This window comes from Lissotriton vulgaris, unplaced genomic scaffold (genome assembly GCF_964263255.1).
Source record: "Lissotriton vulgaris unplaced genomic scaffold, aLisVul1.2 SCAFFOLD_1937, whole genome shotgun sequence".
In the NCBI taxonomy this organism is placed as follows: domain Eukaryota; kingdom Metazoa; phylum Chordata; class Amphibia; order Caudata; family Salamandridae; genus Lissotriton; species Lissotriton vulgaris.
The window spans coordinates 119857-146873 of record NW_028246219.1 but is presented as its reverse complement, the minus strand read 5'-3'; positions in this window follow the sequence as shown (position 1 = coordinate 146873).

Genomic DNA, 27017 nt, shown 5'->3' with positions numbered 1-27017 from the left:
TGATGTACGAGATGTATTAGAAACATTTATGCAATGGAATGAACCGACACAGCGCTATGTGTTCAATGTAATGTGTTCCCTTTTGCGTGAGGATTGGGAGGAGGACGACTCTGAATCAGTTCCGGATGATTTAATTCATGTTCAGCAAAAATTTGCTGCAGGTATGATAGTAGGTCAGGACGTAAAAGAAGCGATGGAACTGATTTTAGGCTATAGGTTTGATCCTTCTCTCCGCTCACCAAGGGACCTAGAGAAACGTAGCACAAAACAAGGTCGTCAATACCCGATGAGGGAGGTTCTGCCAATATGGCGCGAAGCCATTCAAGCTGATACGGTCAATGGTATTGTAGCCGCTCCAGCCCAATTCCAGAGAGTGTGGATACACGTTCCGTGGAAACGAGCTGAAGTGTTAGCAGTAAAACAGGCTTTGCCAGATCCGCGTAAGAATCCAGCTGGGTATTATAAAGAGCTGACTCAGACGGTTCAAGCTTGTGTTATGAACGGACATTGACATGCTATTTGGCAATGTAGTGCCGCAACCAATTTGGGCTAAAATTCGTAACGAAAATCATCAAGTTGCCCTTGGTGGTGATTGGGCAGCTATAGTAGCGGCAGATGGTCAACACATTGGTGGTTCTAAGCCCGAACCTCTAATTGCTAATTTACCTGGTAGGATAATTGATTTGATGAAAACGTTGATGCCAGCATTGCGCGTTAATTGGGACAAATTGTCTGCATGCAAACAGAAGAAAGACGAAAGCGTCTCCGACTTCTTCACTAGATTTGAAGAAACTTTCGTAGATCACAGTGGTCAGGATATGAGCACGGAGGGAGGCCAGAGATTGTTTGTCAATAAATTTGTGCATAATTTGTTACCAGAGTTTAGTAATAAATTAAAAGATTCTGAAAGTGCGTGGGCTGTCTCTACGACTGCGCAAATACTTGCAACTGCCCAGTACTATGAAAATAGGGATAAAGAAGAGAAAGAAAAGTCAGAAAAGAAAACAAAAGATTTAAAAACTAAAGTCCTTTTGCAGCAGGCATAACCGCCTCGCACGAATCAGACAAACTCACAGCAAGGGCCATATCAGAGGACCAATTACGGTTACCAAAGACAGCAGGTACAATGGAATCAGTGTGCTTACTGCAAAAAGGAAGGTCATTATAAGAATGAGTGTCCAGTCCTAAATGCACAAAATAATGGTGTTCCAGCTCAGAGAGGTCGTGGTGGTTTTACGCAAACCCCTAGAGGCTGAGGACGAGGTACTATGCCTCCGCAGACTAATGATCGTCCTTCTAATTATTTCGATCAGCGAAACGGACAATCTGTACAGCCTGGTAGATCTCAACAGTACCATGTTGAGGATTATTGTGAGGTTAGCAAGGAAATTCGACAAAATGAGTACTAGGACAACCATGGACAAAGAGAGGGAGTAGTATCAGTTCCAGTAGATCAGAGTGGGCCTTATGTCGCAGTAGCTACATCAGGTGTGGTCGAACCGTTTCTGTTGGATACTGGTGCAGCAAAAAGTTCTATCATGCATGCGAAACTCCCTGGCGCACCTTTGTCTGGCTTAACGAACGTTTCAGTAGGTTTTTCAGGCGCCCCTGTTCACAATCCTGTTTCTGGTCCTTTGTCTATTTCTGTTGGGCCTCGTCAATTAAAAGCACCCCTGATTTTGACGACCGGTTGCAATGAAAATCTGCTTGGTTTAGACCTGTTAAAACGCCTGTATGCGACACTGTACTGTTCTCCTTCAGGAGTACAGCTTACGTTGGGAAAGAGAGTCATCTCCCCAATGTACTTGTCAAAGGATGCGCTTCCACTGGAGCTGCGTTCTCTCCCTGATACTCTTTGGGCGACTGGTCCTAATGATGTAGGTCTTTTGGAAATTCCTCCTTATGTAGTAAGTTTGAAAGCAAATGTTAAATTCCCACGAATCCCACAATATAGGATCTCTAGCGAAGGCGAACGTGCGCTTTTATTGATAGTACAAGATTTGATCCAGAAAGACGTAATAGAAGAAACTAGAGGGAATGTCTGTAACAGTCCTGTCCTGCCGATTCTAAAATGCACTGATCCTTCAAAACCTCCAGTCTACAGATTTGTAATTGACCTTATAGAGGTTAACAAAATTGTGATTCCACAGTTTCCTGTGGTTCCAGACATTACTGCATTGTTGACGTTGATTCCTGCTACAGCCACATGGTTTTCAGTGATTGACTTGAAAATGCCTTTTTCAGCATTCCGATAGCCGAGGAAAGCAGGGATATTTTCGGCTTCTCTCTAGGAGGTCGTAGTTTCAGGTTTAAGCGCGCTCCACAAGGCTATTGTGAAAGCCCATCCATTTACAGGCAGGCATTAAAAAGTCAGTTAGATTCTTTTGTGCTTCCTCCTGGTTCTGCCTTGGTGCAATATGTAGATGACCTTCTAGTGGCTGCTGATGACGAGGAAACTTGCAAAACAGCTACAATTTCCCTAATGCATCATTTGTCGGATTTACATCACAGGGTGTCACCTTCCAAACTGCAATATTGTTGCCAAGAAGTGACCTACTTAGGTCATCTCTTGTCAAAGGAGGGAAGAAGGTTGACCCCGGAGAGAATAAAAGCAATTACGCAGATGAATGTTCCTAGCACACAGAGAGAAGTGCGTGCATTTTTAGGTATTACTTCATACTGCAGGCAATGGATCCCAAATTTTTCTCTCTTGGCAAAACCATTGGTGGCCCTGACTGGAAAAGGTGTTCCGAGTCCGGTGCCATGGTCTGTTGAATGTCAGCAGAGTTTCTCTGAGTTACGAAATGCACTGTGTTCAGCTCCTGTGTTGGGTACACCTGACTACAGTAAGCCATTTACACTCTATGTTCATGAGAGAGAAGGTTGTGCGTTGAGTGTTTTGACGCAACGATTTGGTGATAAACAACGTCCTTGTGCGTATTTTTCATCAACATTAGACCCGGTAGCCAGAGCGTTGCCGAGTTGCTTAAGAGCTACAGCAGCAGCTGCAGTGTCCATTCGACAATCTGCTGGTCTGGTCATGAACAATATGCTAGTAGTCATGGTTCCACATGCCGTGGATACACTCATGAACCGAACGAAAACTCAGCACCTCACCAGTGCTAGATTATCAGGCTATGAGCTGACACTGCTAGCGAGTCACATTCAGATTAAAAGATGCAATGTACTGAATCCAGCAACACTGTTGCCGACTAGCCAGGAGTCGAGTGATTCTGAACCCCATGACTGTTGTTTTAGAACCGAGGAGGAGACAAAAGGACGGATTGATCTTAAGGACACTCCGTTACCAGATCCAGATGGCACATTATATGTTGACGGGTCTTGTTTTAAATTGGAGAATGGTGATGTGACAGCTGCCTACGCAGTAACGACTTTGAGTACGATTGTGGAGACTGCAAGAGTGAGTCAGAATTCTGCCCAAGCTGCAGAGTTAATTGCATTGACTAGAGCGTGTGTTTTAGCAAAGGGAAAGAGAGTGAATGTGTTTACAGATAGTCAGTATGCGTTCGGCGTAGCGCATAGTTTTGGTCGACTGTGGAAGGAAAGAGGTTTTATTACGTCCCATGGGACTAAGATCCAGCATGGTCAGTTAGTCAATGACTTGTTGGAATGTCTAACCTTACCGACTGAAGTTGCGATTGTGAAATGCAGTGCTCATCGAGCAGTTACGGATGATGTCGGTCGTGGAAATGCTTTTGCTGATGAGATAGCTAAACAGACAGCTAGGAATACGATGAGTGGGATGTATGTTGCAACGTCTGCGAGATGGATTGCTGAATCGGGAATGTGTGAGGACACAGTGGAAAGTGTGAAAGCAATTCAGGAAGAAGCGACTGAAGAGGAAAAGATCGCATGGAAAGAGAAAACGGGTAAATTGGACTCGAGTGGATGTTGGATTGACTTGTCGGAGCATCAGCGTTGGATGTTGCCTGATGTGTATGTGCTTGCGGTGGTAACGATGGCGCACGGAGCAGCGCACATCAGTTCAAAAGGGATTTGTAAAATGTTGGCCCCAGTCTGGAAGAATGATGGAATCAGTAAGTGTGCAGAAAGAGTGGTTAGGAACTGCATGGTATGCCTGATGCATAATCCTGATAAGGGAACCCCCACACCCGCTGGACATTTCGCTCCTCCTTCTTGTCCCTTCGAAGTGATTCAGTTGGATTTCATCCACATGGACCGATGTAATAACCTTAAATATGTCCTAGTGGTAGTCTGTGCTTTTTCGAGGTAGATTGAAGCATATCCGTTAAAAGATAACACTGCTTTGTCCACTGCTAAAATCCTCCTAAAAGAATACTTCCCCAGGTATGGAATGCCACGGATTGTATGGTCAGACAATGGGAGTGAGTTCGTAGGGAAAGTTATGCAGAGTGTGTGTGCAGGCTTAGGGATTAAACAAAAATTTCATAGTGCGAACCACCCCCAGTCAGCAGGTTTAGAAGGGTACAATGGTACTCTTAAACTGAAACTTGCTAGGATCCAAGCTTCCACGGGTTTGTCCTGGCCAGATGCACTACCGTTGGCTTTGTTATCCACTAGAGCGACTGTGCACTCTCGAGTAGGGCTTAGCCCATATGAGATTGTGTTCGGTCGCCCTGCAAATGTCTGGGGGGTACCGAGACCACGAGAATTTAAGCAGCTAAAGTACCCAATGTTAATTGATTACCTTTTTGACTTGACTGCTAAATTGAGTCTCATTCACCAACAGGTTTTCGATGCATTGCCAAAGCCTCCGGAAAGTCCAGGTCACCAGCTGAAACCCGGAGACTTCATCCTTATTCGGAACTTCGGACGGGCCCGGAATCTCCAACCAAAGTTTGTGGGCCCCTTTAAGGTGCTCTTGGCGACAAGGACTGCTGTACGCGTGGTTGGTCGGAAAAATTGGGTCCACGCCACTCACACTAAGCGTGTACCCCTTCCACTCCCTTATGACAATTGGGTTAGACAAGGAATTGGTGCCTCTGACACAGAACCTGTTCCTAGATATGTTCCTTTCAGTGATGCAGAACTGACAACTGATTCACCGAACTCTGACTCCCCCCCTGAAGCTGCTTCTTTGATTACTGACCAGAACACTGCATCGAACGAACATTTGTCATCTGCAAATTCGAACATTGTTGCTCCTGCTGGAAATAGACTATTCCCGGATCAAACGAAGCCAGGAAAACTGAGATACAACCTACGTTCTCATTCTAAGGACAAATAAAGCAGGAAACTGCATTTTTCATATTTGATCTATTACATTACCTCCAGCCAGGAAGTTTACTGAACATTTTTTGTATTTCCCTGTTTATTTCTGTTGTTTCTGTTACCTTGCCGTCTGGGTCGCCGTAGGGTCGTGGCTTTGTGCCTAGTTGAATTTGCGGGGGCCAGACACAAGGTCGGTCTTTCTGTTGGTTTTGGGAACTCCCAGGGCTGATAGAGGCATTTTCAACTACGTACTAATCATCAGTGGTCATGAGCGGTTGTAGAAGATGGAGCTTCCTGGGCTGCGCCGAGAGAATGTAATTTATGTTTGCATGAATAGATTATACAAAATTTTACATAACAAATGCTTTCTGATGCAATGTGCAATTACATTTTTGATTATTTTAATAACGTTGGTGGGTGGAATTGCCTTTGGTATTCATTTAATCTTTGCGCCAATCACGACTACAGTACCTCCCCATGTTCCTGTTTCTCCTACTGTTGCTTCTCTTCATTCCTTTCATCCGTTTCCTGAACATGAGCAAGCTCGACGCTCAGAATTTATAAATAACACTTTTGTACAGCTCTTGCACCAACACCAACTGGTAGTTAACACAACGGACTGCTGGGTGTGTGGTTTGATACCACATACTATGGATAAGGGCATCCCCTACCTGGTCTTGCCTTTTAGCTATAATGGATCATGTCGGGCCTTTCAGACTGTATTTGTCTATGCCCTCGAGACTTATCCCCCGCGTCCTCCACGTTCCACCAAGTATAACTCCGCTAATAAAGCTTTGTTAAAGGGAATAACTGACATGATTAAAGACGTCAATAACACCCCATTTATTCCTAAAGATGAGCTATGAGTTTATTTGAGTTGGAATGCTACGGAGTATAGCATTAGTTTGGGTGAAAACAAGCGTAAGAGCTCCACTCCAGTTTGGGTCGTACCTCACCGAGGTCAAGTCTGTTTGCAAGGTAATGGGAGGAATCCAAGAGCTCGGCTAGGGAAGAGTGACTGTGTTGAAACTTATGTGTATCCATCAAACTCTTCCCCTGCCTTCCTAACTGCTAAGGGTACCTACTTCATCTGTCGAGACAGAGCATATACATGGTTGCCTGCTGACTTTTCAGGTTCATTTTATATTGCTCGACTGTTGCCTCCGACATACACAGCTGCCCCAAATTATCACAAAACCAGAGTGGTAAGAGGTGTCTTTAACAAGGAAGATACTGCTGGTCAGGAAGCCGGCGACTTCTTCAAAGGTTTCCTTCCGTTCTGGGGGCTTATGGTCAATAGTAGAAATCTACGTCAGCTAACACGGGTAGTTGAGTCTACTATTACGGAAACTGCTGGTGCCCTTAGTAACTTAACAGCTGAGCTCCAGGCGGATCGTCTCATGACATTACAGAATCGTATGGTTCTTGATGTAATACTTGCAGATCGAGGTGGGTTAATGCAGAATGATCCAATCGGGCTGCTGTGTTTATATCCCTAATAATGCTCCGACAGTGTACGAAGCGATCTCTAAGCTACACAAGATCTCCGACTCTATTCATGTAGACAAGGGAAATTGGTCATTAATGGAATGGCTTTGGACTCTGTTATCAGCGTGGGGATGAAAGGTTCTGATGGTCATTGGTATTGTCTTAGTGTTCCTATTCTCGTGCTGTCTTGTTATCCAGTGTGGTCCTGCCTTGTGTAGCCTCTGTGCTGCAACCTGTTTAAGGAAACCGCCTGTGTTGGGAGACAAGGTACGAGAAAGAATAATGCTACAGCAACATATCACTGACCTGATGAACATCGAGATAGACTCTGACATAGAGTGAGTAATTGCCTATGTAAGGGCAAAAGGAGGGTCTGAGGTTCCTTGACGATTCGAACCCGTGTTTTCGACATTGTCGTAAACCTATAATTCCGGTACCAGTGAACCATAAATGATCCATATAGTATATCCTGGTGTTTTCGCCATGCTATGAGCAAGAGCACTCTTGTTATGAGCCCATTTCCGGTACACCAATGGCATCCATTTTAGAATACGGCATCCATCTTGTATTCTTGCCCTCACATAGTCAATGAACAAACAGTGACCTCTGATCAATTCATTTCGCTAAAGGACACGTAGGCTTTAGCCCGGCGATTCACCTTGTTAATGACACGTACACCTTAGTTCAGAAACGCTGTGGCCGCATGACTCGGCAGAAGCTGCCTCCTCCGCCTGAGGCCAGTCCTGATATACTGGTTCTCGTGCTCGTTGGCCTGATCATGATTAGGCGGCCGAAGACGGTAGCCTTGCCCATTTACGACCCACAAACATCTCTTATCCTGCTTTTCTATCTTCTACACCTGGCTCTGCTCCTTTTCCTTCTGGGCCTTTATTATGGGGAGGTAACGAAATTTACGATGAGGCGGTCCAGCTCTTGAATGAGAAGATGACATGAGATTATGATTGAACAGTGGGAACCCCACATTCGTAATGTTTGACATCAGAACTTCGTTGACTTTTCCTGTTTGACGCCAAATATTTATTGTTTAGGATACAAAGTTTAAGAAATGTACGAGTATGTGAAGAATGTTGCCTACAGCTAAAAATTGTATATTTAAGGAGCAACCCACTTAGTATAAATCGAACAGGCTCCTAGAATCTGCCCGTGTGTAGTTTCTGTGACTTCTGTATCCCTGCAGTAATAAACCTTTGGTCTTTGACGCCACCATCGAGAAGCCCGTGTTTCTGTTTATCTGTGCACCGAGACAGGTAGAACTCAGGGGTCTTTGGGTGTTATCCCTGACACCTCTGGACCTTAATTAGTCCAGAACTCCAGCGGACCACGTCTTACTTGAACTTCTTGAACCTCTTGCTAGTCCACACTGCCAGTCTTTGGCAGTGGTGTTGGTTGGCGCAGGTGCTGATGGCTGGGGTGATGGTGGTTACCAGCCATGTAGAGACTCGGGATGATAGGTGTTGGTGACTTGCTGGGAGTGTTGGATGTCTGGAGAGATTGGGCAGCCATGTGCCTCCACTTTGTTGATGTTGACCTTGGGTGGCGTCTTGACACATAGAGTGTACGGTTCCTCTCTTGCTTGTTGTGGGGCCACTGCCGACTCCAGCTTGAGGCGGTGAGAGGGCAGCCGCTCAGTGCTGATCTTCACCCGTGGCATCTGCGGACAGTAGCAGGGATGCTGACTGACTCAGACTGCCGACGCTCGGGGATGGACGGTCGCCTGGGAAGCGTTGGGATGAGACGTGGACTGCGCTTGCTGCGGCTTATGTTTGGTTCATCCGTGGGGCTGTATCCTGGGACGGTCGGTCCGCCTTGGTGGCTATCTGGCGTGTGAGGGTGTGCTTCTTGGCTGGCTGTGAGTCCTCGGTTTTCTCCCTTTGTTGGCTTGTTCAGCCCACCTGTGCTCATCCGGTCTTCGGGGTGACAGAGCTGTCACTCTTTTTCTTTTCTTCGAGGGCATTGCGTTTGGACCTCGAGGCGGCGCTGTTGTGGCGCCGGCTGCTGCCTTTGCTCTGGTGTGCTTGGCTGGCTAGTCACTTGGTGACGTGTTTCTTGCTTGCTGGGCGACGTGACGTTCGGTCTTGTGTCGCTGGTTGTTGGAGCACATGGTGCTGTGGCGGCCTGCCACGTGTGGTGTGCGACTCCTCTCTTGCTGATCTTGGGTCGTGGCTGACTCCGTCTTAAGGCAGTGTGAGGGAGGACACCGTGGGTGGTCTTCGGCTGTTGGACAGGCCACATGACGGGCTCGCTCTCTCCCCGCATGACAGAGCCGGGACGTCAGCTCTCCAGGTGCTACCCACCGAAGCAACTCACACTCCGTCCCCTACGGGACTCCTACTCCCGGACATCTCTGTATCACGGGCCCGGGCCACCGTCAGCACCATTGCCCGGCCCGGCCGCCATCTTGGACACTGCACCACGAGGCCGCGTGGCCTCAGCCCGACCCCAACCCTGGGCCTGGCCAGGCCCCGACATCCCGGCACCACCATCCACCCAGGAGGTGAACGGCCCACTTGGCAGGTCAATGGGAGAAAGAAGTGTCGATGGTTCTCCCCCGCCAGGTGCCGATCGCCCCCAGCCTCCCCGGGCGCTGGCTCCACCCCCCTGCTGGGTGTCTGGACTCCCTCATCCCAGATCTCCCGACCTCCAAGTGCGAGGGTCGGACATCAAAGGCCGCCAGACCTATAACTGGGGCAGCTCCAGAGCAGGAAGGCAGTTGTATCCTGGAGTCGAGAGACACCGAGAAGAACTCATCCTTGACGGACTGCTGGCGCTGCCGCAGCCCTACCTTGTGAACTGTCGTCCTGCCGCTGGCGCTGCCGCGGCCCTCTGCAATCTACATCCTCGTCGGGACCTGCTGGCGCTGCCGCGACCCGTTGTAACTATCATCTTCGTTGGGACCTGCTGGCGCTGCCGCGATCCGTTGTAATCACCGTCCTCGTTGGAACCGGCTGGCGCTGCCGAGATCCGTTGCATCTACCACCTTCATCGGGACCTGCTGGCGCTGCCGCGGCCCGTCCCTCAAGAACACCGAGCTCGAGGATTGTGAGCTATCCATCATCTCATCGTAACTACCAGTTTGGTAATAAGACTGTCCCGCTACCCCCTTTTCCCATCCAAGAGACTAGAATCGAGGGGACCCCTGAGTCCAGACCTCCTTGTACCATTCTACCGTACTTCAAGATTGCTTATAAAGAACGTTAAATCTTATCCTTGTGTGGTGCCTATCTGTGGGGGGGAAGTTACTCGTCTGTACGATCGCTGGCGACGGCTCTCCCCGGAGACCTCCCCCCTTGTCCTCGGCCGACCCTCCAGGTCCCGTCTAACATTGGTGGCCAGCGGCGCGATCCGAACCAACGCGTAATCGTACAGAAAGCAACTCACCCCACGACTAAACCACAATGCCGGCCCAAGAGAGCGGGTCTACAGAGAAATTCCAAATGGACAAGCTGGAGGAGTACAACCATCGAGAATTAAAACAATTTTGTATAGAACTGGGCATTGCTACCACCGGTCTGAGCACAAAAGATGACTTTAAACACGCCCTAGAATCATGGGCAGAGGCAAACCCCGCTGGTCCCCGGGACCAACGCGTCGAAGCACCGGAAACCAACCCCACTCCTTCCGAGGAAAGGAGAACGGGTCTCTCCCGGGAAGAGATCCAAGAGCGAGAGAAAAACAGACTGCATGAACTAGAGTTGGCACGGCTCAAAATGGATGGAGAACTAAAACTGGCGGAACAAAAATTGAACCTAGAACACTTACGGCTCCGAGAAGAGCGGGAGGAAAAACAAAGACAAAGAGAGCTTGAAGAAAAAAGACTGGCATATGAACACGAGCGCAAACTAGCAGAAATAGAACTACGTAAGCAAGGCAAGGACCTGGGGGTGCCCGAGCAACCACGCACCCCAGGAACTTCAGAACCAAAGGTCCACATTCCCAAAGATGTCGTCCGAGAGTTCTACCGAAACGACGACATACAGCAGTGGTTCAAGGCCTATGAGATCGCCATGTCCTCTCACCGGATCGATCGAAGTGACTGGGGAGCCGGTCTATGGGGGAGGTTCGTCAATGAAGGCCGTGATGCCCTGTTACAGCTCCCGGATCACCAAATGACGTCCTATGATCACATGAAGGCCGCCCTCCACACTCGATATGGGCTGACACCCAAAATGTACCGCCAGAGGTTCCGCGACTGCACCCGAATCCCGGGTACAACTTGGGAGGAATATGTGAACTATTTCAGCCGAGCCCTTGAGGGATGGATCAAGGGGAGCAACGTAACGACCTACGAGCAGCTTTTTAACCTTGTTGTGTGGGAGCACCTCTCCAACAACTGCTTTGTCGAGCTCAGGCAGCACCTCCTCGACAGTAAATTGACTGAACCACGGCAGCTCGCCGCCGAGGCTGACCGATGGGAAAGCACCCAAATGGGCCGGGGTGGCCCGAACGAGCAGAACCGGAACAACCAAGGCCATCACCGTCCCCGAGGAGGAGGAGGAGGCCAGGGCCGGGGGAAAGACACCGTCCCGGCCACTCCCGCTACCAGCACCCCGCCCCCGGCCAGCAGGGGCAACCCCCCGATGCGCCCGGGGTTCAGAGCCAATGTCACGTGTCATCGGTGCCAACGAGTCGGTCACTACGCCAATGACCCGAACTGCCCACAGAACCAGACTCCGAGGCCCCGCCAGGTAGCTGCCGCCGCCCTAGGAGAAGAGCAAGTCTCCGAGGAGCAGGAAGAATACGAACAAGCGCAACAAGAGTGGGAACCGGCAGCCATGGTCCTGGCGTGCCTGGGGGGGAGAGACATGGTCCTGCGGGCTCCCCTACCCGCCAACACCAGAAAGTACAGTCAGTGGGTGAGCATAAATGGGCGCAAGGCCGAAGCCCTACGTGACACGGGGGCCAGTGTGACGGCCGTCCGCTGTCACCTGGTGACCCCCGAGCAGATAATACCGAACGTTCTCTGCCCCGTCCGTTCAGCCGACAATTCGGAGAGCATGTGTTGGATGGCCTGCGTCCCCTTCGAGTGGGGAGGAGTATCCGGCATGCTGAAGGTGACGGTCCGCGATGATGCCCCCGTGGACTGTCTCCTGGGTTACGATCTCAAGAGTTCCCCGTGGGCCGCCGTGGAAAGAAGAGAGCACCTGGGGATGTTGGGCCTCCCGGACTGGGCGTGCGTAACCATCCGGTCCATGGCGGCCCGCGCCATCCCCCGACCAGAAGAACCCGAATGGCCAGCACCTCCTCCCCCGATCACTCCAGTGGGGGACACCGACACCGCCGACCTCCCGGAACAAGCCCAAGAAGAACCCGCTCAGCCCCAGGATCTCCCAGACCTGGCTCAGTGGCGTCAAGAAGGGGGACCCACCCAGGAACAATTCCCTCAAGAGCAAAAGACATGTCCCTCCCTCGAGGGACTACGACAACAAGCCCTCGCCCAGAGCGCGGGAGATACCGCCGGGGCCCACTGGATCTATTGGGACAATGATCTATTGTACAGTGAACAGAGAATCGCCGAGTTGGGGGCCAGTCGAGTGTTAGTGGTGCCCCTCCGTTTTAGAGACTTCCTGATGAACTTGGCCCACGATGTCCCCCTGGCCGGACACTTGGGTCAGGACAAGACCTACAACGGCCTGGTGACCCACTTTTACTGGCCCAAGATGAGAAATGACGTACTCAACCACTGCCGGTCTTGTCCCACTTGTCAGGCCAGCGGGAAGAGCGGCCGCAAACTCAAGGCGCCCCTGCAGCCCTTTCCGTTGGTCACCACCCCATTCGAAAAAGTGGGAATAGACATTGTGGGGCCCCTGGACCCCCGAACAGCCCAAGGACATCGCTTCATTCTGGTACTGGTGGACCATGCCACCCGCTATCCTGAAGCCATCCCCCTTCGAACTGTAACCGCACCGGTGGTCGGCCGAGCCTTGATGGGGATCTTCTCCCGGGTGGGCTTCCCCCGGGAAGTCGTCAGCGACAGAGGCACGAACTTCATTTCGAAATACATGAAATCCCTCTGGCAGCAGTGCGGGGTCACCTACCGATTCACAACCCCCTATCACCCACAGGGGAACGGACTGGTTGAGCGGTTCAACCGTACACTCAAGGGAATGATTATGGGGTTAGAAGAGCCCCTCCACCGCCAGTGGGATGTGCTCCTCCCGTGCCTCCTCTTCGCCTACCGAGAAGTCCCTCAGAAGTCCCTCAGCTTCAGCCCCTTCGAGCTCTTGGACGGGCACCCTGTTCGAGGGCCCCTCAGCCTAGTCAAGGAAGGTTGGGAGATGGCCCCCCTGAAAACCCCTCCAGATGTCTACAAGTACCTCCTGACCCTCCGCAATCAGACCAGACGGTTCCGAGAAATCTTGAAGCCAATCTTGAAGCCAGTCAGGAGGACATGAAGAAATGGTACGATCAGAACGCCTCCTCCATAGAGTTCGTACCTGGCCAGCAAGTATGGGTGATGTCCCCCACCGAACCTTGTGCCCTGCAAGATAAGTGGACGGGGCCCTTCAAGGTGGTCGAACGCAAGAGCCCCGTCACCTATCTCATCGACATGGAATCTTCCCGGAACCCCCTCCGGGTCCTCCACGCCAACAGACTCAAGCCTCACTTTGTGCGCTCGGAGCTCAGCCTATTGATGGCTACAGACAGTGGGACAGAAGAAGACTCCGAGCCCCTCCCTGACCTACTGAGGACACGTGAAAAGGATGGTTCGGTAGACGGGGTCCGGCTGTCAGATGCCCTGACCTCAGAGCAGCGCCAAGACTGTCGGGCTCTCCTGCTGCAGTTCGCAGCTCTCTTTTCCCTCACCCCATGGGTCACCCCCTGGTGCCTGCACGACGTGGACACGGGGGACAGTCCCCCCATCAGACATCGGGCGTACCGCGTGCCAGATCGGGTATGTGCCTGCATCCAGGAAGAAGTCTCCAAGATGCTCACCCTCGGAGTCATCGAACCCTCGGACAGCCCCTGGGCCAGCCCAGTCGTACTGGTCCCCAAAGCTGCTGCCCCCGGCACAACCCCTGAGCTCCGATTCTGCGTTGACTATCGGGGCCTGAACGCTGTCACCCGGACCGACGCTCACCCCATTCCCCGAGCCGATGAACTGATCGACCGCATGGGGGCTGCCCGCTACCTCAGCATCTTCGACCTGACAGCGGGCTACTGGCAGATCGGCCTCACCCCCAGGGCGCAAGAACGGTCTGCTTTCTCCACCCCGGATGGCCACTACCATTTCAAAGTGATGCCATTCGGCATGAAAAACGCCCCAGCAACTTTTCAACGCCTGGTGAACCAGGTATTGGCGGGCCTCGAAGAATTCAGCGCCGCCTACCTGGACGATATCGCGGTTTACAGCCGCCACTGGTCAGATCACCTCCGCCACCTCCGAGAGGTCCTGCGGGCCCTCCAACAGGCCGGCCTCACAATCAAGGCCAGCAAATGTCAGATTGGCCAGGGGTCCGTGACATACTTAGGACACCAAGTGGGGAGCGGTCTGGTGGCCCCCCTCCAACTCAAGATCGCTGCCATACAGTCCTGGCAACCGCCCGTAACGCAAACCGAGGTCCGGGCCTTCCTGGGGCTCACCGGATACTACCGGCGGTTTGTGAAGGACTATGGCAGCATTGTGGGGCCCCTCACGGCCCTGACCTCCAAGAACCAGCCAAAAAGAGTCGACTGGACTCCCGATTGTCAAGTGGGCTTCGAAAGGCTGAAGGTCACCATGTGCACCGCCCCGGTACTCCAGGCTCCTGACTACAGCCGGGAGTTCATCGTCCAGACTGATGCCTCCGACCATGGCATTGGGGCAGTCCTCTCCCAGCTGAACCCCGAGGGAGTCGACCAACCAGTGGCCTTCATCAGCAGACGTCTGTTGGCCCGAGAACAGCGCTGGAGCACCATCGAGAGGGAGGCCTTCGCTGTGGTACGGGCCCTCAAGAAGCTCCGGCCCTACCTCTTCGGTACTCACTTTCGGGTGCAAACAGATCACCGCCCCCTGCAATGGCTGATGCAGATGCGGGGGGAGAATCCCAAGCTCCTGCGATGGTCCATCTCCCTGCAAGGGATGGACTTCACGGTGGAACACCGCCCCGGCCAGGAGCATGCCAACGCGGATGGCCTGTCACGATTTTTCCGCCTCGACGAGGAGAGTCCCCAAGAAGATGGGTGACTCTCCCCGCCTTCAGCTGGGGGGGACGCATGTTGGACAGGCCACATGACGGGCTCGCTCCCTCCCCGCATGACAGAGCCGGGACGTCAGCTCTCCAGGTGCTACCCACCGAAGCAACTCACACTCCGTCCCCTACGGGACTCCTACTCCCGGACATCTCTGTATCACGGGCCCGGGCCACCGTCAGCACCATTGCCCGGCCCGGCCGCCATCTTGGACACTGCACCACGAGGCCGCGTGGCCTCAGCCCGACCCCAACCCTGGGCCTGGCCAGGCCCCGACATCCCGGCACCACCATCCACCCAGGTGAACGGCCCACTTGGCAGGTCAATGGGAGAAAGAAGTGTCGATGGTTCTCCCCCGCCAGGTGCCGATCGCCCCCAGCCTCCCCGGGCGCTGGCTCCACCCCCCTGCTGGGTGTCTGGACTCCCTCATCCCGGACCTCCCGACCTCCAAGTGCGAGGGTCCGGACATCAAAGGCCGCCAGACCTATAACTGGGGCAGCTCCAGAGCAGGAAGGCAGTTGTATCCTGGAGTCGAGAGACACCGAGAAGAACTCATCCTTGACGGACTGCTGGCGCTGCCGCAGCCCTACCTTGTGAACTGTCGTCCTGCCGCTGGCGCTGCCGCGGCCCTCTGCAATCTACATCCTCGTCGGGACCTGCTGGCACTGCCGCGACCCGTTGTAACTATCATCTTCGTTGGGACCTGCTGGCGCTGCCGCGATCCGTTGTAATCACCGTCCTCGTTGGAACCGGCTGGCGCTGCCGAGATCCGTTGCATCTACCACCTTCATCGGGACCTGCTGGCGCTGCCGCGGCCCGTCCCTTAAGAAACACCGAGCTCGAGGATTGTGAGCTATCCATCATCTCATCGTAACTACCAGTTTGGTGATAAGACTGTCCCGCTACCCCCTTTTCCCATCCAAGAGACTAGAATCGAGGGGACCCCTGAGTCCAGACCTCCTTGTACCATTCTACCGTACTTCAAGATTGCTTATAAAGAACGTTAAATCTTATCCTTGTGTGGTGCCTATCTGTGGGGGGGAAGTTACTTGTCTGTACGATCGCTGGAGACGGCTCTCCCCGGAGACCTCTCCCCTTGTCCTCGGCCGACCCTCCAGGTCCCGTCTAACATCGGCCTACTGTAGGGCTTCGCTGTGGTGGTGGAGATGTGTGTGCTCTCTGACCTACGTTCAGCAGTGTTTCTGCGTGGAGATGTTTTCCTGGGTGCTGACTGCGCAGTCAGGTTCACAGGCGCGACCTCCGGAGCGCTTCTGGCTTTGCGTGGTCTTGCGTCTTCATGCCGTCTGTGATCCCTGGGATCGTCACTTGATTCCGTTGCAGTGCTTCTGCGTTGGTGCGCTTTTGTCTGCGCTTTCCATGTGCTTTGCTATGTCTGGAGGGTTGCGCCACCGTTCCTGTGACTTTTGCTGGTGTTCCTTCGAGGGGTATCAGCTTTGCGTGTTCTGTCTTGTTCTCTGTCTTGCACGCTTTTTTCTGGCACTTGGGGTGCCTGTGGTGTGGTTGATGGTTGTGCCCGTTCACCGGCAGGGGCGAGTGATGTGACCTTTTCACTTGCGGTGGCTTTGGGCGGCTACGTGTGGTGCGTGCTCTGCACTTTTCTTCTTGTGCCCTTGCTGGGGGGCAGCTTCCCTTGAGCTGTCGCAGTCCTAGCTGATTGTCCATTCTCGTCAGTGGGGCTGCCCGTGTGTGGCTCTGAGTCTCCTGTAGCTCCTTGCGGCGTTTGTCCATCTTTCCCCGGACTTTGCAGTGGTGGCAGGCGGTGCTCTCGCCTGTATGATGCTGTTTTGTGCTGGTGCAGCTTGGGGCACCTTAGGTTTCTTGAATGCGGCGTGGTAGTTTTTTTTTCTTTTCGACTGAGAGGCAGCCCATTGGGGGCATGTTGTGTATGCGGCAGCTTCCTGGAGAGGCTGACGGAGATTCTTGGCTGCAGACCAGCTGGGCTGGTCCTGTTTGCAGGTTCCCGCCACAGTGTGACTGCCTGCCAGAGTCGGTGCGGGCATTGCAGAGTGTGGACGACTCTGGGGTTTCCTCACTGCAGGGGGGGTGAGGATACCTGCAGTGGCCTTGCGGTGAGCACCACGTGGCTCAGCAGACATCTGGTTGCTTCAGCTCTTTGTGGTGGTAGTGCGTCCGTGGGCACTTGCATGCTGACGTCCCTGCTATATGATTTTGAGGGCGAGTGTGTGGTGAATGATCCCTGGTCGCTTCTGGCGCTGGCTGGCTACTTGCTGTGTAGGGCGCGGCACTACCACTGTTTCTAGGGATGCTTTGGCGGCCTTTTGTGACTTGCAGTGTCGTCGAGACTGGCCGCCACACCGGGGTGTATATGCAGCTGCAGGGTTGTTTTGTGGTACTAACACGTCCCCAGTCCTTTTCCTGGTGCTACTTTGGGTTGTGCGGTGCAGCACGGGAGTCTAAGGGTGGTCGCAGTCTGCCACTCATCACTGTGGTTTCCTTGCAATGTATTTATTTGGCTTGGGTGCAGTATGCGCTGTGGCCACTGGATGGCAGTGCAGCGGCCATCTTTCGTGGAATCACCGGGCTCTGCTGTGCCAGGGAGTCGGGTATTAGGTGTCTGAGTCTGGGATGCACGAGCAGGGCGTCGCACTCTGGGGTGCGTTCACCTGAGCCCCTGCTGCATGCCCGTGTTTGCTGGCTGCAGCAGGGGCGTTGGTGCTGGGGCACGTGCAGTCTCAGCGCCAGCCACTGCTGCATGTCCGTGTTTGCTGGCTGCAGCAGGGGCGTTGGTGCTGGGGCACGTGCAGTCTCAGCGCCAGCCACTGCTGCAGGCCCGTGTTTGCTGGCTGCAGCAGGGGCGTTGGTGCTGGGGCACGTGCAGTCTCAGCGCCAGCCACTGCTGCATGCCCGTGCTTGCTGGCTGCAGCAGGGGCGTTGGTGCTGGGGCACGTGCAGTCTCAGCGCCAGCCACTGCTGCATGCCCGTGTTTGCTGGCTGCAGCAGGGGCGTTGGTGCTTGGGGCACGTGCAGTCTCAGCGCCAGCCACTGCTGCAGGCCCGTGTTTGCTGGCTGCAGCAGGGGCGTTGGTGCTGGGGCACGTGCAGTCTCAGCGCCAGCCACTGCTGCATGCCCGTGTTTGCTGGCTGCAGCAGGGGCGTTGGTGCTGGGGCACGTGCAGTCTCAGCGCCAGCCACTGCTGCATGCCCGTGTTTGCTGGCTGCAGCAGGGGCGTTGGTGCTGGGGCACGTGCAGTCTCAGCGCCAGCCACTGCTGCATGCCCGTGTTTGCTGGCTGCAGCAGGGGCGTTGGTGCTGGGGCACGTGCAGTCTCAGCGCCAGCCACTGCTGCATGCCCGTGTTTAGTGGCTGCAGCAGGGGCGTTGGTGCTGGGGCACGTGCAGTCTCAGCGCCAGCCACTGCTGCATGCCCGTGTTTGCTGGCTGCAGCAGGGGCGTTGGTGCTGGGGCACGTGCAGTCTCAGCGCCAGCCACTGCTGCATGCCCGTGTTTGCTGGCTGCAGCAGGGGCGTTGGTGCTGGGGCACGTGCAGTCTCAGCGCCAGCCACTGCTGCAGGCCCGTGTTTGCTGGCTGCAGCAGGGGCGTTGGTGCTGGGGCACGTGCAGTCTCAGCGCCAGCCACTGCTGCAGGCCCGTGTTTGCTGGCTGCAGCAGGGGCGTTGGTGCTGGGGCACGTGCAGTCTCAGCGCCAGCCACTGCTGCAGGCCCGTGTTTGCTGGCTGCAGCAGGGGCGTTGGTGCTGGGGCACGTGCAGTCTCAGCGCCAGCCACTGCTGCAGGCCCGTGTTTGCTGGCTGCAGCAGGGGCGTTGGTGCTGGGGCACGTGCAGTCTCAGCGCCAGCCACTGCTGCAGGCCCGTGTTTGCTGGCTGCAGCAGGGGCGTTGGTGCTGGGGCACGTGCAGTCTCAGCGCCAGCCACTGCTGCAGGCCCGTGTTTGCTGGCTGCAGCAGGGGCGTTGGTGCTGGGGCACGTGCAGTCTCAGCGCCAGCCACTGCTGCAGGCCCGTGCTTGCTGGCTGCAGCAGGGGCGTTGGTGCTTGGGGCACGTGCAGTCTCAGCGCCAGCAACTGCTGCATGCCCGTGTTAGCTGGCTGCAGCAGGGGCGTTGGTGCTGGGGCACGTGCAGTCTCAGCGCCAGCCACTGCTGCATGCCCGTGTTAGCTGGCTGCAGCAGGGGCGTTGGTGCTGGGGCACGTGCAGTCTCAGCGCCAGCCACTGCTGCATGCCCGTGTTAGCTGGCTGCAGCAGGGGCGTTGGTGCTGGGGCACGTGCAGTCTCAGCGCCAGCCACTACTGCATGCCCGTGTTAGCTGGCTGCAGCAGGGGCAATGGTGCTGGGGCACGTGCAGTCTCAGCGCCAGCCACTGCTGCATGCCCCTGTTAGCTGGCTGCAGCAGGGGCGTTGGTGCTTGGGGCACGTGCAGTCTCAGCGCCAGCCACTGCTGCATGCCCGTGTTTGCTGGCTGCAGCAGGGGCGTTGGTGCTTGGGGCATGTGCAGTCTCAGCGCCAGCCACTGCTGCATGCCCGTGTTAGCTGGCTGCAGCAGGGGCGTTGGTGCTTGGGGCACGTGCAGTCTCAGCGCCAGCCACTGCTGCATGCCCGTGTTAGCTGGCTGCAGCAGGGGCGTTGGTGCTTGGGGCACGTGCAGTCTCAGCGCCAGCCACTGCTGCATGCCCGTGTTAGCTGGCTGCAGCAGGGGCGTTGGTGCTGGGGCACGTGCAGTCTCAGCGCCAGCCACTGCTGCATGCCCGTGTTAGCTGGCTGCAGCAGGGGCGTTGGTGCTGGGGCACGTGCAGTCTCAGCGCCAGCCACTGCTGCATGCCCGTGTTAGCTGGCTGCAGCAGGGGCGTTGGTGCTGGGGCACGTGCAGTCTCAGCGCCAGCCACTGCTGCATGCCCGTGTTAGCTGGCTGCAGCAGGGGCGTTGGTGCTTGGGGCACGTGCAGTCTCAGCGCCAGCCACTGCTGCATGCCCGTGTTAGCTGGCTGCAGCAGGGGCGTTGGTGCTGGGGCACGTGCAATCTCAGCGCCAGCCACTGCTGCATGCCCGTGTTTGCTGGCTGCAGCAGGGGCGTTGGTGCTGGGGCACGTGCAGTCTCAGCGCCAGCCACTGCTGCATGCCCGTGCTTGCTGGCTGCAGCAGGGGCGTTGGTGCTGGGGCACGTGCAGTCTCAGCGCCAGCCACTGCTGCATGCCCGTGTTAGCTGGCTGCAGCAGGGGCGTTGGTGCTGGGGAACGTGCAGTCTCAGCGCCTCTCCATGTTTGTTGTCTGTGTCGGGGCCTAGGGGCGCTTTGCCGGTGTGATGCACCCTATGTAACGGTGCTTTCTGGCTTCGTAGGCCGCGGCGGTGTGTCCTCCGATGAATGCTGGGGCCTCGGTCCTCTGGGCCTTGCAGCTCCCGCGATGCCTCAACGCAGGGCTTGTGTTCTGCTTCCTCGGGTGGTCCTAACCTTGGGCAGTCGTCAGGCTCGTCCTAGGACCCCGTAGCTCTACTCAGTCGCTCTCTGCGGGGCCTCCCGACAGCAGCCTAGCGCCGTTCAAGCGCCTGTCCGGAGAGGCTGTCGATGTTCCGGACTTTGGGGTCTCAGCAGGCGGGTGTGAGTCGCGGCCTCGCGGGTGTCCTTATGGCTGCGAGTTGTGCGCTGGCGGGAAGCAACGGGGCTTTGTCGCGGGGTTTCCGCCTTCTCCGGGCCCGTCTGTCCCCTTTACCCTTTCTGACATGGGGGATGAGGCACAGCTAGACTTGGTCGTCGCTCCGCGGCTGCATTGAAGAGCGGTGTCACGCCCGATCACCACTGCCATCACCAATAGCCATGGACACAGCTGTGAGGAGGCCGCCTATGAGGGACGATAAAGCAGAGCGGCAGGCGGGCTCAGCTACCCGCCTCGTCGCCAATGTGGTGTTGGGCCTAGGGCCCCACTCCAGGATCAAAGGGACTCTGACACCAGGAGAATTACTGTAGTAACTGGACAAGAGCACGTGCGCTCCGCCCTATTTATTAACTGTGTCACGTGACTCGTGACATCAGTGGTGGGTGGGTGTACAGTGTAGGTTTACATGGCACAACAACTAGAACGTGTCCAGCAGGACACTACAGTCCTAACACGAGTAGCCTGGTAGTTCCGGCTGCCGCAGCCTCTCTAGGGGTGGAGACTTCACCTAAGACTCCATTCAATAGGGTCTCTCAGAGTCAAGATGCAGGTGCACATACACCTTTGCCACCTAAGACTCCATTCAATAGGGTCTCTCAGAGTCAAGATGCAGGTGCACACACACCTTTGCCACCTAAGACTCCATTCAATAGGGTCTCTCGGAGTCAAGATGCATGTGGCACACACCTTTGCCACCTAAGACTCCATTCAATAGAGTCTCTCAGAGTCAAGATGCATGTGGCACACACCTTTGCCACCTAAGACTCCATTCAATAGGGTCTCTCAGAGTCAAGATGCAGGTGCACACACCTTTGCCGCCTAAGACTCCATTCAATAGGGTCTCTCAGAGTCAAGATGCATGTGGCACACACCTTTGCCACCTAAGACTCCATTCAATAGAGTCTCTCAGAGTCAAGATGCATGTGGCACACACCTTTGCCACCTAAGACTCCATTCAATAGGGTCTCTCAGAGTCAAGATGCAGGTGCACATACACCTTTGCCACCTAAGACTCCATTCAATAGGGTCTCTCAGAGTCAAGATGCATGTGGCACACACCTTTGCCACCTAAGACTCCATTCAATAGAGTCTCTCAGAGTCAAGATGCATGTGGCACACACCTTTGCCACCTAAGACTCCATTCAATAGAGTCTCTCAGAGTCAAGATGCAGGTGCACACACCTTTGCCACCTAAGACTCCATTCAATAGAGTCTCTCAGAGTCAAGATGCATGGGGCACACACCTTTGCCACCTAAGACTCCATTCAATAGAGTCTCTCAGAGTCAAGATGCATGTGGCACACACCTTTGCCACCTAAGACTCCATTCAATAGAGTCTCTCAGAGTCAAGATGCATGTGGCACACACCTTTGCCACCTAAGACTCCATTCAATAGGGTCTCTCGGAGTCAAGATTCATGTGGCACACACCTTTGCCACCTAAGACTCCATTCAATAGGGTCTCTCAGAGTCAAGATGCAGGTGCACACACACCTTTGCCACCTAAGACTCCATTCAATAGGGTCTCTCAGAGTCAAGATGCATGTGGCACACACCTTTGCCACCTAAGACTCCATTCAATAGGGACTCTCAGAGTCAAGATGCAGGTGCACACACCTTTGCCACCTAAGACTCCATTCAATAGGGTCTCTCAGAGTCAAGATGCAGGTGCACACACACCTTTGCCACCTAAGACTCCATTCAATAGGGTCTCTCGGAGTCAAGATGCATGTGGCACACACCTTTGCCACCTAAGACTCCATTCAATAGAGTCTCTCAGAGTCAAGATGCAGGTGCACACACCTTTGCCACCTAAGACTCCATTCAATAGGGTCTCTCAGAGTCAAGATGCAGGTGCACACACACCTTTGCCACCTAAGACTCCATTCAATAGGGTCTCTCAGAGTCAAGATGCATGTGGCACACACCTTTGCCACCTAAGACTCCATTCAATAGGGACTCTCAGAGTCAAGATGCAGGTGCACACACACCTTTGCCACCTAAGACTCCATTCAATAGGGTCTCTCGGAGTCAAGATGCAGGTGCACACACACCTTTGCCACCTAAGACTCCATTCAATAGGGTCTCTCGGAGTCAAGATGCATGTGGCACACACCTTTGCCACCTAAGACTCCATTCAATAGGGTCTCTCAGAGTCAAGATGCATGTGGCACACACCTTTGCCACCTAAGACTCCATTCAATAGGGTCTCTCAGAGTCAAGATGCATGTGGCACACACCTTTGCCACCTAAGACTCCATTCAATAGAGTCTCTCAGAGTCAAGATGCAGGTGCACACACCTTTGCCACCTAAGACTCCATTCAATAGAGTCTCTCAGAGTCAAGATGCATGTGGCACACACCTTTGCCACCTAAGACTCCATTCAATAGAGTCTCTCAGAGTCAAGATGCAGGTGCACACACACCTTTGCTTCTGCAAGTTCTGCGTTAAGCTCGTGGGATAGCTTGCAGACTATGTTGCCATCGCTTCCGGATAGCCTCGGTTCTGAAGTTGATAACTTGATTAGAGATGGCCAAGAGGCAGCCAGGCTGATAAGATGTGGCATGGATACTACTGGTTCAGCAGGCCGGGCCTCGGCGTCTTTGTAGCGCTCCGGCGTCAGGGTTTTCAGAGGCGGTGCAGGTGACTTTAGTCGATATGCCTTTTCACAATGCCCATCTTTTTGGGGCTCAGGCCGACTCGGCATTGAGACGTTTCCGTGATAAGAGAAGTGATCCAGTCTTCATTGTGCTTTCTCTGTTATATGTTCTTTAGTTTTGACCCTGTAGTTGGGTGATATAAATGGTGTTTAGTTTCTCACAGGGCCTAACTTGTTAGAACTTTAACATGTCCCTCTTTTGATGACACCCGGTTGGTGTCCAGATGTTGTTGTTTCAATGCTGCCTGTAACAGTGTAGGTGGTATAAGGACACCTGAGGTATATTGTTTCTTCTCCTCTGATTATGCTGTGAATGCTCAAGAGGTCCTTTACAGGCGCATGTCTCCGGTGAGGAAGTTTATTTTTCACACACTTCCCTTGGTGCAGTTTAGTTTGCTGGTAACTATTACTGTTCACTTGCAGTATCTCCTATAAGAGAAACATTACTTAAACCAATTGTGAGGCCTTGCATACGGAATGCAGACTTGTTTTCTGTGAATACTTTGAATTTCCAACTCAGGATAATTTTGATCTCTGGTTTTCCCAACACGGTCCTTTTCGCTACTTAGCGGAGTGCCCTCTGCATTGGATTCAGGTGGTGCGTGGAGTGCCCTCTGCATTGGATTCAGGTGGTGCGTGGAGTGCCCTCTGGATTGGATTCAGGTGGTGCGTGGATCGTCTCTGCATTGAATTCAGGTGGTGCATGGATCGCCATCTGCATTGGACTCAAGTGGTGCGTGGAGTGCCCTCTGCATTGGATTCAGATGGTGCGTGGAGTGCCCTCTGCATTGGATTCAGGTGGTGCGTGGAGTGCCCTCTGCATTGGACTCAAGTGGTGCGTGGATCGTCTCTGCATTGAATTCAGGTGGTGCGTGGATCGCCCTCTGCATTGGACTCAAGTGGTGCGTGGAGTGCCCTCTGCATTGGATTCAGATGGTGCGTGGATCGTCTCTGCATTGAATTCAGGTGGTGCGTGGATCGCCCTCTGCATTGGACTCAAGTGGTGCGTGGAGTGCCCTCTGCATTGGATTCAGATGGTGCGTGGAGTGCCCTCTGCATTGGATTCAGGTGGTGCGTGGAGTGCCCTCTGCATTGCATTCAGGTGGTGCGTGGAGTGCCCTCTGCATTGGATTCAGGTGGTGCGTGGATCGTCTCTGCATTGAATTCATGTGGTGCATGGATCGCCCTCTGCATTGGACTCAAGTGGTGCGTGGAGTGCCCTCTGCATCGGACTCAGGTGGTGCGTGGAGTGCCCTCTGCATCGGACTCAGGTGGTGCGTGGAGTGCCCTCTGCATTGGATTCAGGTGGTGCGTGGAGTGCCCTCTGCATTGGATTCAGGTGGTGCGTGGAGTGCCCTCTGCATTGGATTCAGGTGGTGCGTGGAGTGCTCTCTGCATTGGATTCAGGTGGCGCGTGGAGTGCCCTCTGCATTGGATTCAGGTGGTGCGTGGAGTGCCCTCTGCATTGGATTCAGGTGGTGCGTGGAGTGCCCTCTGCATTGGATTCAGGTGGTGCGTGGAGTGCCCTCTGCATTGGATTCAGGTGGGGCGTGGAGTGCCCTCTGCATTGGATTCAGGTGGTGCGTGGAGTGCCCTCTGCATTGGATTCAGGTGATGCGTGGAGTGCCCTCTGCATTGGATTCAGGTGGTGCGTGGAGTGCCCTCTGCATTGGATTCAGGTGGTGCGTGGAGTGCCCTCTGCATTGGATTCAGGTGGTGCGTGGAGTGCCCTCTGCATTGGATTCAGGTGGTGCGTGGAGTGCCCTCTGCATTGGATTCAGGTGGTGCGTGGATCGCCCTCTGCATTGGATTCAGGTGGTGCGTGGAGTGCCCTCTGCATTGGATTCAGGTGGTGCGTGGCGTGCCCTCTGCATTGGATTCAAGTGGTGCGTGGAGTGCCCTCTGCATTGGATTCAGGTGGTGCGTGGAGTGCCCTCTGCATTGGATTCAGGTGGTTTGTGGAGTGCCCTCTGCATTGGATTCAGGTGGTGCGTGGAGTGCCCTCTGCATTGGATTCAGGTGGTGGTGCGTGGAGTGCCCTCTGCATTGGGTTCAGGTGGTGCGTGGAGTGCCCTCTGCATTGGATTCAGGTGGTGGTGTGTGGAGTGCCCTCTGCATTGGATTCAGGTGGTGCGTTGAGTGCCCTCTGCATTGGATTCAGGTGGTGGTGTGTGGAGTGCCCTCTGCATTGGATTCAGGTGGTGCGTTGAGTGCCCTCTGCATTGGATTCAGGTGGTGCGTGGAGTGCCCTCTGCATTGGATTCAGGTGGTGCGTGGAGTGCCCTCTGCATTGGATTCAGGTGGTGCGTGGATCGCCCTCTGCATTGGGTTCAGGTGGTGCGTGGAGTGCCCTCTGCATTGGATTCAGGTGGTGGTGTGTGGAGTGCCCTCTGCATTGGATTCAGGTGGTGCGTTGAGTGCCCTCTGCATTGGATTCAGGTGGTGCGTGGAGTGCCCTCTGCATTGGATTCAGGTGGTGCGTGGAGTGCCCTCTGCATTGGATTCAGGTGGTGCGTGGATCGCCCTCTGCATTGCATTCAGGTGGTGCGTGGAGTGCCCTCTGCATTGGATTCAGGTGGTGCGTGGATCGCCCTCTGCATTGGATTCAGGTGGTGCGTGGAGTGCCCTCTGCATTGGATTCAGGTGGTGCGTGGAGTGCTCTCTGCATTGGATTCAGGTGGTGAGTGGAGTGCCCTCTGCATTGGATTCAGGTGGTGCGTGGAGTGCCCTCTGCATTGGATTCAGGTGGTGCGTGGAGTTCCCTCTGCATTGGATTCAGGTGGTGCGTGGAGTGCCCTCTGCATTGGATTCAGGTGGTTTGTGGAGTGCCCTCTGCATTGGATTCAGGTGGTTTGTGGAGTGCTCTCTGCATTGGATTCAGGTGGTGCGTGGAGGGCCCTCTGCATTGGACTCAAGTGGTGCGTGGAGTGCCCTCTGCATTGGACTCAGGTGGTGCGTGGAGTGCCCTCTGCATTGGATTCAGGTGGTGCGTGGAGTGCCCTCTGCATTAGATTCAGGTGGTGCGTGGAGTGCCCTATACATTGGATTCAGGTGGTGCGTGGTGGTGCGTGGAGTGCCCTCTGCATTGGATTCAGGTGGTGGTGCGTGGAGTGGCCTCTGCATTGGATTCAGGTGGTGCGTGGATAGCCTCTGCATTGGATTCAGGTGGTGGTGCGTGGAGTGCCCTCTGCATTGGATTCAGGTGGTGCGTGGAGTGCCCTCTGCATTGGATTCAGGTGGCGCGTGGAGTGCCCTCTGCATTGGATTCAGGTGGTGCGTGGAGTGCCCTCTGCATTGGATTCAGGTGGCGCGTGGAGTGCCCTCTGCATTGGATTCAGGTGGTGGTGCGTGGAGTGCCCTATGCATTGGATTCAGGTGGTGCGTGGAGTGCTCTCTGCATTGGATTCAGGTGGTGCGTGGAGTGCCCTCTGCATTAGATTCAGGTGGTGCGTGGAGTGCCCTCTGCATTGGATTCAGGTGGTGCGTGGAGTGCCCTCTGCATTGGATTCAGGTGGTGCGTGCAGTGCCCTCTGCATTGGATTCAGGTGGTGGTGCGTGGAGTGCCCTCTGCATTGAATTCAGGTGGTGCGTGGAGTGCCCTCTGCATTGAATTCAGGTGGTGCGTGGAGTGCCCTCTGCATTGAATTCGGGTGGTGCGTGGAGTGCCCTCGGCATTGGATTCAGGTGGTGTATGGAGTGCCCTCTGCATTGGATTCAGGTGGTGCGTGGATAGTCTCTGCATTGGATTCAGGTGGTGCATGGAGTGCCCTCTGCATTGGATTCAGGTGGTGCGTGGATCGCCCTCTGCATTGGATTCAGGT